Raw genomic sequence first — 17,629 nt, 5'->3', positions numbered from 1 at the left:
CGAATATCTACATTTTTTATACCATTTTTTTTTCAACAATACAATCAGTATTTATCGTTTTATAAGCGAAAAACGTGTTTTTTGCAACTATTTAATTTTTTTTTGCATATTTTCTTCACAAATCTCGAGTCTCAAATATACGCATTTCTTTTCTGATAGTCTTTCGAGACTTTCGTGAAAGGAAAGAATGCTGATTTATAATTTTTTTCCGGTAAAATTCTACTTCTACTGATTTTCTATTGAAATTTCTATTCTTGCTACTCGAATTTATGAAGGAGATATACTATATAACGCACATGAAAAATCATAAACAATTAAATATCTCATAAATTGATACATTTTAACATGATTTATACTATTCTAAATGAATGGGAAGGGTATACTACAATTTATTAAAACTTATGTTATTTAGAATGCCCTCCGCTCCTTATTGATACCTAGGGCCATCGAACAACTGAGATTGCTGAGGAAGCATTTTTGGTCGCTTGAAACAAGCTACAAGTGTGAAAAGGAGCTCGCTGTCTCGTTCACTCCCGACGCGCCATAGGCGAGCGAGCGTGGACTCGTGCTTGTATGTTACAACGCCGCACAACGATAAATAGCCGAATTTATAGGCATGGAAAAGTGATGTTTTGATGACGAAATTTATGTTGCATGCCATTTCGTTATTATTTGCTTAATTGTGAAAATGTGATTTGTCTCGTACTTATTAAAGTAATTATCGATGAAAACTAAAGTTATCTTGGAATTTTATATGTAAAAGCGTATATTTTATTCATTTCAATGCTGCTGTCGGACCGTGCGTTTCTGCTTGAATGTAGGCTCATTTTACGCCATTTACTATTTAATTGTCAAGGAAAGGATAGTTTTCATTGATTTTTTTTTCGACGTGTAATCAAAGTTCTGAGATATATATCAATATTGACACTGACGAGATACTATTAAAGACCGACATCTTTACGGAAATTCACGTCCTTGTGAATATTGAAGTAATTAAGAATTAAAAACTAATAATATATTAATTTTATGATTTATTAGTTTAGTAGATGTATTTATGCATTTAGAACTCAATAATACTCGATTGTTTTTTAAAATTGTAATTTCATTGTTATCGTCAAAGTTTGATTATCAACAGAGATGATAACTGCAGAGAAAAAAATGTAATTTTTCTGCAATGTATATTATAACTTTACAAGTATGCATATTTATTTATGGAATATTTATGTAATAAAAAATCATGAATTCAATTATGTATAAGCCAAATATTTATGTTAATAATAGCAAATTTATATCAATTGTCGATAATGTCAGCGTTCTTCAATTACCTCCGTTTTTACACTGCCGAAAATTTGCCAGTGTTGACGATCTTTAATAATCACGTCGGTAATATTGATTATTGTAAATATTTAACTTTAGCAGTAATTGACGTTCTCGTATTTAGTTGATTTATGTAAGCGGTTCTATTTTAAGTATTATTATTTTATAAGCGTCTTCAATAAGGTTGAGGATATTATTTTAGAAAATAAAAATAACATATTGCAAAAATAATAACTCAGTCTGTTGCGACTGATGCGGTAGAAATTTCAAAAGTTTCTTTGGGAGACAGTACTGAGACAAATCCGATCAACAACAAAGTTTATTATAGTATACGGGATGTCTGTAAGAAAACTACAAGAGACAAAAATTGTTTATTTTCTTGTTAGAATTATTTTCTTGATAGAATTCTAAGAATCTATTTTTTATCAATTTTTTCTGTATTTTCTTATTTTTACCAACATGAGAAAATATGGTATTAAAAAATTCTGAAAAAATTCTCAGAACTTTATGAGAAGAAAATAAACAATTTTTGTCTCTTACTTTTTTGTAAAGTTGATAATATTTGAGAAAAAAATTATTAAAGACCAATATTCGACAATTTTTAGTAATTAATATCTTGTTAACTATTGGAGACTTCCGTTTCCGATGGCGTAGCGAGAGTTTGGTGAGACCGAATTGATAAGCGAGCGAGAGTGAGAGTGAGAGAGGCAGAGGTATTGGGAGAGACAGGGATCAAAGTGTAGTGGAGTATGTAAGACTGGTGAGGAATGTGGAAAGTAAAATGGCAAGTAAAAAGATAAGTAAGTGACACGAGGCGGACTGGAGTACCGCGGTAGCGGGGAGGGAACCGGTAGAGAGATAGCTGAAAGAAAGAAAGAAGAATAGGAAAGAAGACAGAAAAGAAGCAGAGTGGGAAAGATCATAGGCTATACAGAGAAAGTATATAGGTAATGAAGGATGGTAGAGCATAGAGTATAAGAATTGAAGATAGGAGCATTCATTTATGATTGTTAGATAGAAGTAAAGCAGAGATAGAATTGATTAGACAGAAATAGGATGGAGTCGGAATCAGAGAAGAGAAGGAAGGATAAGAAAGATAAAAAGGGATATTACTGATGGGAAGGAGAAGAAAGAGTATAGATAGGAAAAGATCAGCAAGTATGGGAAAGCTAGAAGATATATGGGGAATGAAGAGAAGAAGGGAAAAAGAGGAGGAGAGGGAGGATGAGAGAGATGGGTTTAAGAAAAGTGATAGAACAATAAGATCACCGCTGCGGAAAAAGAGTGATGAGAGAGATGAGTTAAGAAGTTTAGTAAGGAAGATGTGAGAAGAAATGATTCAGAGATTTAATGAGATAATGAAAGAAATGAAAAAAGAGTGTGCGGGAATGCACCGCGCGGAAAGATTCGAGTGAAAGAACGGCACACGGTTGATATGATACACGACAGTAAAGAGAACTCCGTTTCTTTGTAATTTAACAAAAGAATTTTCTTTAATATGCTCAGTTACAAATTCAGAAAATATAATTAATTAAATATTAGATTAACAAAATATTAAGTGCGGTCACCTTTTCCAAATTGTATTTGGAATCGCGGTGATGGAAAATCTCGGCGATTTTCTCGGCACTTCTCGAAAAGATCTGTCTTATAGCGGTTTTCACTAAGCGGTTAGCACGGCGGTTTTACGAAGCGATATAGTAGCGAGACTATGACTCTAAGAACTCTAAGAAGTCTAAAACTCTAAGAAGGAGGAACGGCGAGATCGAAGCATTTATTGCTTTCGGCCTGGGCTTTCTTCTTGGGAAAAATCCAATAAAATTTTGCCACAATCGTAATTATTGCGTGGCATTAGTTGTACAAAATTGATTGGCGCTTTGGATTCTTTTCTAACGACGTTCAACGTAACAGTCATGCGCGACAGAAAATCCGTACGTGGGATTGGTGACAGCGCGTGACGTATTCGTCGGAGCGCGGCGCTCGCGTGCGCGAATTGAATTGTTCTAGAACTTTCGATTGTCCGTTGCCGGTGCCTGTTTGCGTGTACCGAATTGTTTTAAAAAGACTAAAGAACAACGAATCCCTGACTTCGACGAGGCTTAAGGTCAGGCTCGAGATGAAATCACGAGCTCACCTTATGCGTGCGTTCAATAACAATTACTGTCGGTCGATCGAAAGAGTTCTTACTTTTTTTCCGAATTACCGATCTCAAACAAAGAGATAAGAGAAGAAATAGAGAAGTTAAGGGAAGAGATGAAGAATCGGGAAGAAAGAAAAAGAGAGAGGGAGAATCTGAAGAGAAGGATATAGAAATTAGAGGTCAGAGAGAAAGAGGGAAAAGAAGAGGAAAAAGAAACAGAAGTAAAGAAGTTAGCTAAGAAAGTGGAGATGGAAAAAAATGCAGGGATAGAGAAAGAGGTAGAGTGAGGGGAGGAAATGGGGAAAATTAGAAGGAAGATGGGAATAATGGAAAGGAGATTAGAAAGAAAAAGAAAATAGAAAAAAAATGTGATTATAAAGAGCTTGAAAAAAGAGGAAGGATAGATAAAAGAAGCAGTATTAGAAATAATCAAGGAGATAGGGGTTGAAGTTAAAATCGAGGTGATAAGAAAATTAGATAAAAATGAAAGAGAAAGGAGAAATTATGATGATTAGATTAGGAAACGAAGATCAGAAGAGAGAAAAAGAAATTAAAAGAAAATATGGTATGGATAGAAGAGGACATGACATGGAAAGAAAGAAAAATGAAATGATGGATAAGAAAGGTGGTATAAGAAGAGGAGAAAAGAGGTAAGAAAGAATGGATAGGATATAAAAAAATCGAAGTGAAAGCTGAATGGTGGTATTGGGATGATGAGGAAGAAGTTCTTAAAATAATACAGGATGGAGGACAAGGAATCAATAGGAGAGGAAAGAGTAAGTAATGGGGGGAAGAGGGGAAAATGGTAGGAAAGAAGGGAAGTAGAGAGGGAAGAGAGGGGAGAAAAGAGATGAGGGGGAGAGAGGGGGAACGAGAAAGTGAGAGGAGTTGGAGGGAGAGGAGGAGGATGGAAAATAGTATTTTGGAACATAGCAGGAATAGAAAATAAAGACAGAAAGTTTTGAAAGGATATGGAAAATTGGGATATAATGTTTTTAACGGAAGCATGGATGGAGCAGAAAAACTGGGAAAGGGTGAGAGAAAGATTACCAAAGGAATGGAATTGGGAAGTACAGTTTGCAGAGAGAAGTAGTAGGAAAAGGGAATAATAGTTGGAATGAGAAAAAAATTAAAATGAAAGAGCGAAATAGAGATGAGCGAAGGGACAAAGGGAGGGGTAGAATTAGAGAGAGAGAGAGAAATGGAGAATAGGAGTTTATCTAAGAGAAGGTTGGGATGATAAGATGGAGGAGTTAAAAGAATGGATGGAGGAAAAGGAGGAAGGAATTAGAACACTAGGGGGCGATTTTAACGCGAGAACGGGAGAGGAGGGAGATAAAATTAGAAGTGATGAAGGGGAAGAACAAGAAGGAAGGAGAACATTGAAGGATAAGAAGATGAACAAGGAAGAGAAGAAATTAGTGGAATGTATACAGAAAGTAGGATGGATGATTTTAAACGGGAATATTAGAGAGGATGAGGAAGGGGAATGGACATATGTAGGGGATAAAGGGCAATCAGTCATATACTATGTGTTAGTAGATACTATGCGTTATATACTATGCGTTAGTAGATGAGGAGAGTAGAAATCGAGGAAATGACGAAAAGAATAAAAACGATATTAGAAAAAGGGATAAACAAGCAAGAGAGACAGGAAAAAAGAGGATGTTGGGATGAAGAATGTAAGAGTTCAAAGGAAGAAGTTAGAAGGAAGTTAAGAAAGAAGGAAAGGAATATAAGAAAAGAAGGAACGAATATAAGAAAGTACATAAAAGGAAAAGAGAGGAAGAAAATATTAAATGGGAGAGGAAGGTACAGATGACAAGATCTCAGGGAAAGGTATGGGAGAAAGTAAATAGGGAGAGGGAGAGGAGAAGAAGGTTGAATGAAGAGATAAGATGGGCCAGTGGAAGGAGTATTTCATGTAGTTATTAGGAGGAGTAGAGCAAAGGATTAGAAGGGGAGATAATAAATTGATGAAGGAACAAGAAGGGAAAATAGGAGAAGAAGAGGGAAGGCCTTGAGAAGAGGAAAGGATGGTAAGGTAATGGGAGGGGATGCGTCCCGACGGAAGTATGGAAGTATGGACGTAAGGCAGTTGAGGAATGGGCAAGAAATATATGCAATAAGATGTGGAGAAGAGAAAGATGGCCGGAAGTATGAAAGGAAGGAGAAATAGTACCAGTTATACAGAAAGGAGAAGAAAAAATGGTAGAAGAATATAGGGAGTTACACTGATGCCGACTTTATATAGATTATATACAATAATTTTAGCAGATAGGCTACAGAAAGAAATAGAGGAAAAAGAAACGATACCAGAGAATAAAATAGATTGTAGGAAAGGTATGGGAACAATGGACAACATATATGTATTAAATTATTTGGTGAATAGGAAGATTAGAAAAATAGGTGATTAGGCAGTAAGAAAAAAGGGAAAATGGTGGCAACGTTCATAGACCTGAAGGCAACGTTCGATAGATAAAGAAGTATTAAGTAAAGAAATGAGGAAGAAGAGACTAATGCGAGAGATTAATAAGAAGAATAGAAGAAATGCTAAAAGAAACAGCTAGTAGGATGAGAGTAAGAAGAAAGAAAGGAAAGAAATTTTGGACAGCAAGAGGATTAAGACAAGGTTGTGCATTGAATTCTTATTTATTTAATATTCTAATAACGGATAAAGAAAGAAGAAATGAAAAAAAGAAAATGGGGAGGAGTAAAGTAGGTGAGGAAAAGGTATACTCTGGCTTACGTGGCATGATACAGTATTGTTAGCAGAGGAAGAAGATGATATGAGAAGTATGATGGAAAGATTGGAAAGATATCTAGAGGAAAAAAGATTAGAATTGAACCTGCAAAAAACAAAGATTAAGATTTGGAAAAAGAGGAAGAAGAAAGAAGAAGATAAGATGGATGTGGAAAAGAAGGAGAATAGAAGAAGTATGGGAATATAAATATTTGAGATATACTATGAAAAGAAATGGATGCTATAAAGGAGAAAGCGAAGAAAGGGGCAGTATTAATGGGACACGTATGGAGAAAAGAAAATTCGGGAAGGAGTCGGAAAAGAGGTTATGATTCGACGCATTAGTATAGTAATGAGCTACAGGGTAGAAATATGGGGATAGAAGGAGAAAAAGGAAATAGAGAAGGTTAATGATATTGTGGTGAGAATAGAAAGGGATACGCCGGGATATATGATGACAGAAGAAATAGGGAGGATAAGCTGAGGGGAAGAGCGGGACTAAGCATGGAAATTTGAGAAAAGGATAAAAGAAGGTAAAAGGGTAGGAAGGGAAGAACAAGAGAGAGAAGGGTGTGAATTTAAAAGGATGAGAGAGAGAAAGAGAGGGAGATGGAGAGGAGGAAGGAGGGAGAGAGGAGGAAGGGAGAGAGAGAGGGGGAGAGGGGGGGAATTTTGGGAAAGCATGGGAATGGCCTAGACTATCGAAACCTTAACAATATTCCTCGCAATAACCGATATGTATAGAGTTATACATAGGTGAGCATGTAAATAAGACCGTTTATGTTAGATACATTACTTTAAATATAAAAGTGCCACTACGATCTGAATGTTAAGATGTTGAACTAATATATATATTCATTTAAATGAATTAATTTCAGAAATGATAATTGCGTGCCGATATGGTTGTCGTATATGAAATATTCAACCAAATCTCAACACTCATCATGTATATAAGGAAGTCATTTCTTTGTTATCTCAAATTATTCAAATTAAATAATTTCATATAAAAGAAGAAGTGTAACAGTTAATGCGAGTGTTGGTTGCGAGTGTTGGTAAAAAGAAAAAATAATTTGATTTTCATTACATTAAACGTGTAAAGATGTAATGATATTTTCGTAAGTTTTGTTTTTTTTTATTTATATTTTAAATTTACATTAAATGCGTAAAGTGTTTAATATAATTTGCATTTGATGTAAATTTTGGGAATCTAATTTGCGCATTACATTTACATATTAATGTCATGAATGATAATGCAAATGAGTGCGAATATATTTCAGCATATTATACTTTAATATTTTTTATATTGGGTATGGGAATAAGTTTCCGCCCATTGCAGAAAGATGTCGTTAGTAGCATTGCTCGTGTGGCTGTTGGAGCGACTGCTGTGCAATATGGTGCCGATGGTTACCAACCAAAGGCGAAGGACAATTGGCGGGAAATCGTTAGGTTGAGAATGAGTGCTACTCACTGCTTCTGATTTTTATGCCATAAGGCGATTTAATACAAACTTGATATTAAAATAACTAAATACTAAATACAAATATAGATTAGAAAATAGAGACGTGATTGACTGCGCGTGTAAGACGGCTCGGATACCGGCATTGTATCGCGGAGTTACAATACAAGAACTATGAAAATACACTTTAAGTAATTATCTGACGACGCTAATAATTATCACAGACATGAACGGTGATCGGTATCGGTCTCGCGGAATACACCAAGTAATTCGGAACCTTAACTTCTGAGTTCTAACTTACTGACTATCGCAGAGACTTACACGAGGTCCGCACGCGGCACGCCATGACACCAGAGAGAGCGAACGGAAGAAGAAGCGGAAAGAACGATCACATCAGCGCCGCGACGGACGCATGCAGCGTCATCACTGGCGCTCGCAGCGCCGCAGCTAACGTTCGCAGCGCCTAACGCTCGCAACGTCACACTCGTGTGTTTGATAGAACGGCAAGACATGTTTTTGAAAGATGTGTGTCCAAACTTTTGAGCCCAATAGATGGCATTTGTTCGAAGCGTAACAAAGAGTAACTTTTTTTGCGTTGCAGATGTCGGAATTTATTCCAAAAAAGCAACATTTGCGGGAAGTTTTACTCCATTATTTTATTTTAAAGAAAAGTGCTGCGAAAACGCATCGTTTGCTCGTAGATATTTACGGTGAGCATGTTCCATCGAAAACTAGTTGTAAAGAATGATTTCGGCGATTCAACAGTGGTGATTTTGACGTGCGTGACAAAGAACGCGATGGTGCACCGAAAAAATTTGAAGATGCAGAATTGCAAGCATTACTCGAAGAAGAAGTGTTTATTGCTCGATAGGTTGGCAAAACAGTTAAATGTTGATAGATTCACTTGGAAAACGTCTACACGCAATGGGAATGGTGCAAAAAGAAGGAAATTGGGTGCCATATTGAAAGAGAGAGACATGGAAAGACGTTTGGTCATCTGCGAGATGCTTCGTCAATGACAACAAAGAAAGGGTTTTGTACATCGTATCGTAACTGGCGATGAAAAATGGATCTACTACGATAACCCTAAACGCTTGAAGGCATGGGTGATGCCAGGTGAACCAGATCCATCAACTCCGAAAACGAAATATCCATGCTTCGAAGATTATGTTGTGCATCTGGTGGGATCAAAGAGGTATTATATATTATGAGCTGCTCAAACCGTCCGAAACCATCATTGGCGATCGTTATCGGCTACAACTGATACGTTTAAACCAAACTTTGAAAGAAAAACGACCGGAATGGGACAATAGGTACAACAAGCTGATTCTGTTACATGACAACGCTAGGCCACACGTTGCAAAACCGGTCAAGAAATACTTGGAAGGAGTAAAAATTCTGCCCCATCCGCCGTATTCACCGGACATTGCCCCTTCAGATTTCCCTTTGTTCCGATCCATACAGTCGGCCCTTTCTGGAGAATGATTCAATTCTTATGAAGGTATCAAAAAATGGCTTGATGAATGGATCGCTTCAAAAGAACCAGATTTTTTTCATTCGAGGAATCCGTTTATTATCGGAAAGGTGGGAGAAAGTTGTTGCTTCCGAAGGAGCATACTTTGAATAAACTCACTTATATAGATTTATTTAAATAAACACATTTTTCATTTAAAAAGGGCGGAAACTTATTCCCATACCCAATATAAAGATATATACTTACAAATTATACAATTGCCGCGTCTCCTGATATACAGAAAAAAATACGTGGTATCAGTATAAATTTATTTTTTTAAAAAAGGTAAACAGAAGATGTGTTAAGAGTACATGTTCCATGAACAGAAAGACTATTTCAATTATAAAACCCAAGTGGTATTACTTTTACAAGAATACGTGCTCCTCGAAGAAAAAACTATTGTAGCAAATTATAAAACTCAAATGTGCAATTCCATTTTTATTTTAAAACTCAAGTAGTATTATTTTTATTATTTATTTAACTAAATATAACATCACGAGGCATTAGGAATCAGCGCAAGTACTGATTTGCACTAAAAAGTAATAACAATAATAAAAATAAAGTAACAATAATATAAATAAATTTAATTAATTTTGGACGCCTCGCGATACTACATTTATTTTCATTTTATGAATTAAAGAAATTCTTAAAATAGTTATTTTTTAAAATAATTATTTCCTTTATTTTGTCGTTATTTATTTAATTCTAATGATACCAATGATATCATTTTTATAAAAGATTTGATATTGTTGCGCCAATTCACGAGGTCGTTCTCGCAGACGCGTTCGCACACTCCCTAACTGCAGAAATAAAGAACATGAATATAAAAGAAAAAAAACAAGAAATTTATTAACATTTATTAACAAGGAGAACACAGAACGATAAATAGTATTGCAGATCGAGAAATACATCCGAGCACGGCGACGGTTCATATACAAATTTGAAGACCTTGTTAAAAAGTTGAACAGCTAATCGCTTCGGCAACGTACTTTCTTCACCACGGGTGTCGGCAAGACACGGATATAGCCCTTCCTTTTTTAGATTGTCTCGACAATCGTGGCTTCTTCGAGACTTTTAACATTGGCATTCTAAAAGTCTCTTTCTCCTCACCAGTCTTTTGCTTCTTTCCTGCTGCTACAACAGTATTTATAAAGCACTGGTCTTTCTAGTGCCTATTCCTTCATGCCTGAGGCTTTCTTCCTTCCGAACAAGACCTTTCCTCAGTTCCTTCACGGAGGTAGTTAAGCATCCGGAGCAACAGGTTTGAGCATCCTTTTGTCTTTTTGAAGGAAGTTTCAATCTTTTTGGTTCTTCTCTTGAAGCCTTGTGTCCTTGATTCTTCTTTTTCGAACAAGGGGGGAGAGCGAGATTTAGATTTACCGCAGTACCTCTGCCCCCAGTCCCCGCCTCGACATTTTCCCATCATTCTGCGGAAAAACCATGACTCAAAAACCGCAGGTGAGGTAGTCTTAAAAAAAAAATCCTAAATTTTGTGGCCCACTCCAGTGGGCCAGCAGACACCAGAAACTGGCCAACAGTCATTGACAGCATTCAATTTAGAAAAGTTATTATTGTTATTGTTCCAAAGGAATAAATGTACATTTATGCAAAATTTCAGAATAATACGATTATTAATTTTGTGTCTACATACTTTCTAATTTAGAAAGTTGATTACAATTGTCGATTGATCCTTCTGACCCAAATAGCATTCCTTGTGTAATATTTATTTATTCTTCAATGTTTTGAATGTTATTTCATAATTAAAATTTGCATGAAATATGATTTCTAACTCATTATCCGCAAAAAAGGTCGATTTGTTTTATTAGAAGTAAGATAATATATTTAGAAGTAAGATCGTATTTAGAAGTAATTTAAAGCATGCTCTTTTGCAATATTCTGTTGCAATATTTCATTAAATTATGTATTAATCAAAACCTCTCCAAACCTCCACTGCAATTCGATTTTATAAATACTATTGTACTTCTATGTTGATTGACTTTTATACGTGCTGCCACTAGCTGCCCCCTTTTGATCTCAAGAAATAATAGCGTGTAATTAAACTTTTCCTTTCCGTGGGATATAAATTTTTTGAAAATTCATAATGTTGACAATGAGCAACAAAAAAATAAATTCTTATGTAATAATAATTATTTGGATTTAATTTTAATAAACGTTATGAAAAAAAAAATTATTAAAAAATGTGTCTTTAAATTTATAATTTTGTAAATTATTAAAATTAATATAATACTATAAGAATTTTTCGCATACATTTAAATTAAATCTTTTAATTTTAAATAATTCATATTTCTTTAAAATCATTATTAATAATAATAGGACTTATAATAAATTTGTACCGGAATCAAATCGTTATTTCAAATGTATTCTCGGGGATGATAAGTAAACAGCTCATAAAGCGAGCCGTCCCCGTTCAATCACGTCTGCAGACGACATTTCGTACAAAACATGAGAATATGTCGCTCCTTTTCTAATCACTATCTATCTCAGACGGCACGTGAGCCCCCTTGCGCGACTCGAAAAGTTGACCATCGCGCACACGTTTCGCGTGTGAGAATTCAGTTTGCTACCCGATCTCGATCAATCATGTACGAATTATTTATCGAGATTCGTGATTCATGTATCTTAACGCGAATATTCAGAGCGAACCAAACCGAAGTGTCAACACTGTATTTTGTCCCGTAACGTTATCGATCTACGCCGATTGCGAGGGTATTCAGTGCGCGAGAATTACATGAGTCTCCGGTTGGAAGATTCGCCGGAATCTTATTGCTACCCACAATACAAATCCTTTCTGATGTCTGCGAGAAATTATTTGAAGTCGTACCAAGTGCGAGTTACATGTGCCCGCATCTAATCGAGCGAATCAATTTTCGAACCACAAGCATCGTCTACCGCCCGTTTTGAACAAATCTTAATTGCGACTTAAGAATAAAGCTTAAATTAATATAACAACGAGATCGTCGGTATTACACACTGCCGGTGGACGAACCTTCCATACAAGATGACACCAGCGTCATATCACAAACAAGATTCGTACGCATTAATTATTAACAATCATACAAAAATAATATTTTATGAAATTACAAAAAAAAATTACTATATTTTAAATTATTTATATGCGTGCGTGCGTGCGTGCATGTCAAGAGGAGTCAGGGAGTAGGAAATACATTACAGAAGCTGAGTCCAAAAGAGGGGAAAGCGTCAGAATCCATGGTAAAGGGAACGAGTTCCTTCTCTCTCACCCGTTATATTCTAGCCTATTGTCCTCTCTCTCTCGTACCCATTGTCTTCTCTGTCCCGCCCGTTGCTGTTCTATACTTATTATTTACGCTTTCTTTTCTTCCCGTTGCGCTCTCTCCCATGTTGTCTTTTCTTTTTTTGCGTACGATTTTATTAAATAGATATATCCTTAACAGCACAAGACGTCATGCACTTAGGATCATGCTGAATACGTCCCAGATATCTTGATCATTTTAAGGACATTCATATCTTCATTGAATGTCCTGAGATCATCCTTAGAACATTATTTTCAAGATATTCTCAGGACATCCTTGGAGTAGCTTAAGAACATCCTTTCCTTCGACATCCTCAGAAGGTCGTTTGAACATCCTTCAGATAAAATGTGCTGTATAGGAATTATTGTGTGTTCCGATTGCGGATATTTAGAAATAATTTGTACATACAAATATTTGATTTATTTCTAAATGTAATGATTTTTTAAATATTCGTAATGCTTTAATTACGATTAATCTTTTTGTCCATTAATAATTACGTTTTAATTCCTTATATTTAATTTGTATTGCATATTATTGTTTCTAATGGGAAAAATTCCATATATAATACTATTCAATTTCCTTTTTTTTCTGTCTAATCGTTTCGCTTATTATATACTTAATATAGCATTCATCATTTTTGAAATCTACACATAGATTGTTGAAAGTTTAGAATGCAATATCCAATTTTCGCACATATTGTTGAAAATCTATTGTTGCTATAAATTAAACATATGTTACAAAATAATATGTGTGTGTGTGTATGTGTGTGTGTGCGCGCGCGCGCGCGCGCATGCGTGTGGGTGTGGGTGTGTATATGTTTTGTATAGAATCTAATAAGTATATACGTATATTACAAAATTATAAACAACTTAATATTTACATTAATTATAAGAATCAGTTTTAAATATTTCAATGAAATGTACGTGTCCTTTTCTTTGATACTTGATCACATGCTAACAGCAAAACATATATTAAATACATTTATATATACTTAAATTAAGTTAGTTTTATCATCTAAAAATTAAGAGTGTAGTGTAAGAAATTTAGAGGAAATAGGCACAACAGAGAAGCTATCAGTGTTAGGGCTGTGTGGCTCAATGGTAGGACGGAAGTCTATCAACTCGGAGGAGAGACTAGGCCTCGGTTCGAGACTCGGAGCGCTCTGATATTTTTTTCGTGTTGTCGCTTATTTCTTACAGTAGTTTGACCACGTTTACAATTGATCACCTCTTCATAACGCTTGAACAGTGGAAAATATTTTCTAGACACCAGTTTCTGTAAGTGGATGTGGTCATTTTATTTTACTTTTAATACATCCTGAAATAGTCCTGTAATCCTGAAAGTAATCCTAAAATAGTCCTAAATATATTCTAAATTAATCCCTGTAATACCACAATGAACGCCCAGTGGACATAATGAGGCGCTCATTTCATAGTCCGCAAGACGTCCTGAGGATATCCTTGGACTATCTAGGAGGACGTCCTATAGACGTTCCATTTAGCCGGCAGGACTTTATCGCCTCAGTCGTTCAAAGAGCTTCAAAAGTGTTCAGACAGCTATTGCCAATTATAAGTTCTCCGAGAAAATAAAATATCTCAAGCCATGAACTATTACGTTCCAATTCAGGATGAGGCATGCAAGAGATAGTAAGTTTATTTAATTTTATAAAATATTTACTTATACGTATTATACGTTATGTATTTTTGTAAGATCTATTTACATGTTTTCTTTTTTTTAACAGCGCATTCTCAAACATCGTCTAGTACATCTTCGAAACCTCGCTACATGTCTCGTATCTTGATGAGGAAATATGCATTGACATCGATAGCATACACGTTCCTGGACATTGGGATCATTGTGGGATCTATATCTCATGTGCAAATGTGACTGATAATCGAAGCAACCGCACGTTCATATCTCATGCTACGTGGAAGACGTTCATCGAGAGAGGCATGCAAATATCGAGCGATTATAACAGTCCCATCATCATTATCGATTCAAGATCTAAATGTGGAACTTGTTAAAATATATGATATGAATAACGTGAAGTTAACATTAACACACATGTTTGTACATAAAACCAACAACTGTGCTTTTCTTATTTGAGCTTGAGCAATGTGTTGAAGCAATGTATTCTATGAACTCAATATATGCACGGTGTTAGTAAGAAATTCGAATATTTTGTGTCATTTTTAATACAAAATTGTATTACTAATAAAAGCGATGCTGTAAACACTTTGTACAAAATTTATGATAAAAATTCTATTATAGAATGAACTAATAGTCTATGGTTTAGACTATTAGTTATATTGTACATACTGTATTACATGATAAATAAATGTATGTTAAAAAGTATATTCTCTTCTTCTAAAATTATCTTATCCCTAGTATCTTCGCCACTTCTTCTTCATATCTTCATAGTAGTATTGAATTAGTCAATAAAAAAGCGCGTTTGACCATTTGTATTACATTGATTAAAAAAAAAGTATTGTCATAATTAGTTACTAAGTATCATTAAAAATTCATAAAATATTTATCATATCTATTTAATAAAATCGTGCAAAAGAAGAAAAAACAACGTGGGAGAGAACGCAAAGGGAGGAAAAGAGAACGCAAATAATAAGTATAGGACTGGAACGGCGGGACAGAGAAGACAATGGATAGGAGAGAGAGAGGATAATAGGTTAGAACGCAACGGTTGAGAGAGAGAAGGAACGAACCCTTCTCCTTTACCATGGACTCCGACGCGGTTTCTCCTCTCTCGGACCCAGCGTCTGTGATGCATTTCTCTCTCCCTGACCCCTCCTCACACACACATGCACGCACGCACGCACGCACGCACGCACGCACGCACGCACGCACGCACGCACGCACGCACGCACGCACGCACGCACGCACGCACGCACGCACGCACGCACGCACGCACGCACGCACGCACGCACGCACGCACGCACGCACGCACGCACGCACGCACGCACGCACGCACGCACGCACGCACGCACGCACGCACGCACGCACGCACGCACGCACGCACGCACGCACGCACGCACGCACGCACGCACGCACGCACGCACGCACGCACGCACGCACGCACGCACGCACGCACGCACGCACGCACGCACGCACGCACGCACGCACGCACGCACGCACGCACGCACGCACGCACGCACGCACGCACGCACGCACGCACGCACGCACGCACGCACGCACGCACGCACGCACGCACGCACGCACGCACGCACGCACGCACGCACGCACGCACGCACGCACGCACGCACGCACGCACGCACGCACGCACGCACGCACGCACGCACGCACGCACGCACGCACGCACGCACGCACGCACGCACGCACGCACGCACGCACGCACGCACGCACGCACGCACGCACGCACGCACGCACGCACGCATGCATGCACCGTATACGTATACGAACTAATACATGGTGAATTAGAACCCGCTTTGCTTCTACTTATTCTACTCATTATGGTTTAATCTGTTATTAAAACATTAATTAACATCACATTCTAAAAGGAAAAAAAATATATTTTTCAGAGACATCGAAGATATACTCCGAAATAACTTTAAATCTCCAGAAGATTCCACTTGATTTGTATATGCTTTATCTTATAGTAGTCTTCTGGACTTTTTCTTTTAATAGCGTGCCCATCTCATAGCCTTGTATCTCTTAGCATATTCTCTTATTTCAAGAGACCATTTAAGTTACTGTAGTAGCATCTTTTATAAAGAAATTTACTGTTGATTACAGCCCTTACAGTTCCACTTTTTTTTATAAATAGATACGTGTTGTAGATACAGCACGTGCTTTATGTAAAATTTTTTGCTTAGAAAAAATGTTTATATATAAAAACTTTTCGCATAGCATTTAAATACATTCAGAACTATACGCGAACTATATATCGCAGAACTATAATAACAGAATTGTCGACATATGTTCATAAAGAGTCTTTCAGATGAACAAAATTATTTTAAAAAATATCCAAATATATACGATCAAATTACTCTTTTGAAAGCGTTAGGATACATTTAGAACTACACAAAAATTACTAAAGAATTGTTGATAATCAATCAGCGTCTCATTTTTGTTCCCGTAAATGCGACTTTAAAAAATTTTTTAAAAATTAAATTAACATTTGTTTTTATCCAGAGCCAGAACTCTTTCTAGAATTTACCTAGAACTATGTAATATATCTTGGAATTCCTACAAGAAACTGTAGTTTAAACATTTTTTAAGACAAAATGAGAATCTGGCGTCTTACTTTGATTTTTTTCAGCTTTACTGGCTAAAACTGTATTAATCTACCTAAAACTACAGAATTATTGAAAAATACACTCAGAATTTTCAATAATTAATGAGTTTTTAAATGATATGTCGGCTTTACACATATTTTTAAGCAGATAAATTAAGTCCAATTTATGGATTCTGTCAACTTTCGCCGGAATTGGTATAAAGTTCAACATAGTAATGTTAATACTTTCATATAATCATTATATAAATGAAAACATGATATGCATTGTATTAAACTTCATCAGTTTCGATATAAGTTAACAGTTTCCATAAACCAACCTTGGTAATTATTTAGAATAGGGGAATCAATTCCAATGACCTTGACCTTGACATATGTTGTCAAGGTCATGATTCTGAATCCTCCAATAGGTTTTAGCCATCACTCGTTACTCGTTAAAAATTATTAAGAAGGAAAGTTTGAAAAATGATGTTCCTTTACTATACATAGAACAAAAATTGTCTGCATTAAAATATATTTTACGACTGGCCATGCGAAGTGAGTTTTACCCCACTTTTCCCCTGCCAAGGGTCATCCGATTTTCCACGCAAAGCGAGTTTCAACCTCCTTTCTGTTTTAGGAGCGCACGACTTCCACATGAAGCAGTTTACTTTTTCAGGTCAAAGTAATGATAGTATTCAAAAATTTATTTAAAGATGAAATTACTTAAATAATTTATTTGAATAGGCGAGAAAATGGCTAGTATTATGGCCAGTGTAGACGTTGTGACTCCCCTTAATATCTCCGCTATTATATAGCGAATTCTAATGATTATTTATGGAATTATTTGTTCAGTAGCTCGCCGTATAACACTAATATGCCAATACTCAATAGCCACTTATTATAACGCATTTTTATTTTTAA

General features: G+C 36.1%; 1 long non-coding RNA gene across 16 annotated transcripts in view; it reads left to right on the top strand.

Annotated features, from left to right (window-relative positions):
* LOC105154614 (uncharacterized) overlaps nucleotides 1-17,629 on the top strand; it is a 146,836-nt gene that overhangs the window by 15,247 nt on the left and 113,960 nt on the right. Inside the window, exons 2-3 of one of the 16 annotated variants that reach the window (XR_015545298.1) lie at nucleotides 13,895-14,105; nucleotides 14,201-15,037. The exons of 14 other annotated variants lie outside the window; for them this stretch is intronic. This is a non-coding gene — a long non-coding RNA (uncharacterized LOC105154614). Of the gene's footprint in view, nucleotides 1-412; nucleotides 12,253-13,894; nucleotides 14,106-14,200; nucleotides 15,038-17,629 lie in introns of those variants that run through there. One more of the 16 variants, XR_015545312.1, reaches the window with a different exon arrangement.

This window comes from Acromyrmex echinatior, chromosome 6 (genome assembly GCF_024713525.1).
Source record: "Acromyrmex echinatior isolate Ae372 chromosome 6, ASM2471352v2, whole genome shotgun sequence".
Lineage (NCBI taxonomy): Eukaryota > Metazoa > Arthropoda > Insecta > Hymenoptera > Formicidae > Acromyrmex > Acromyrmex echinatior.
The sequence above is the reverse complement of the archived record's forward strand: the minus strand, read 5'-3'. Positions and strand labels throughout refer to the sequence as shown.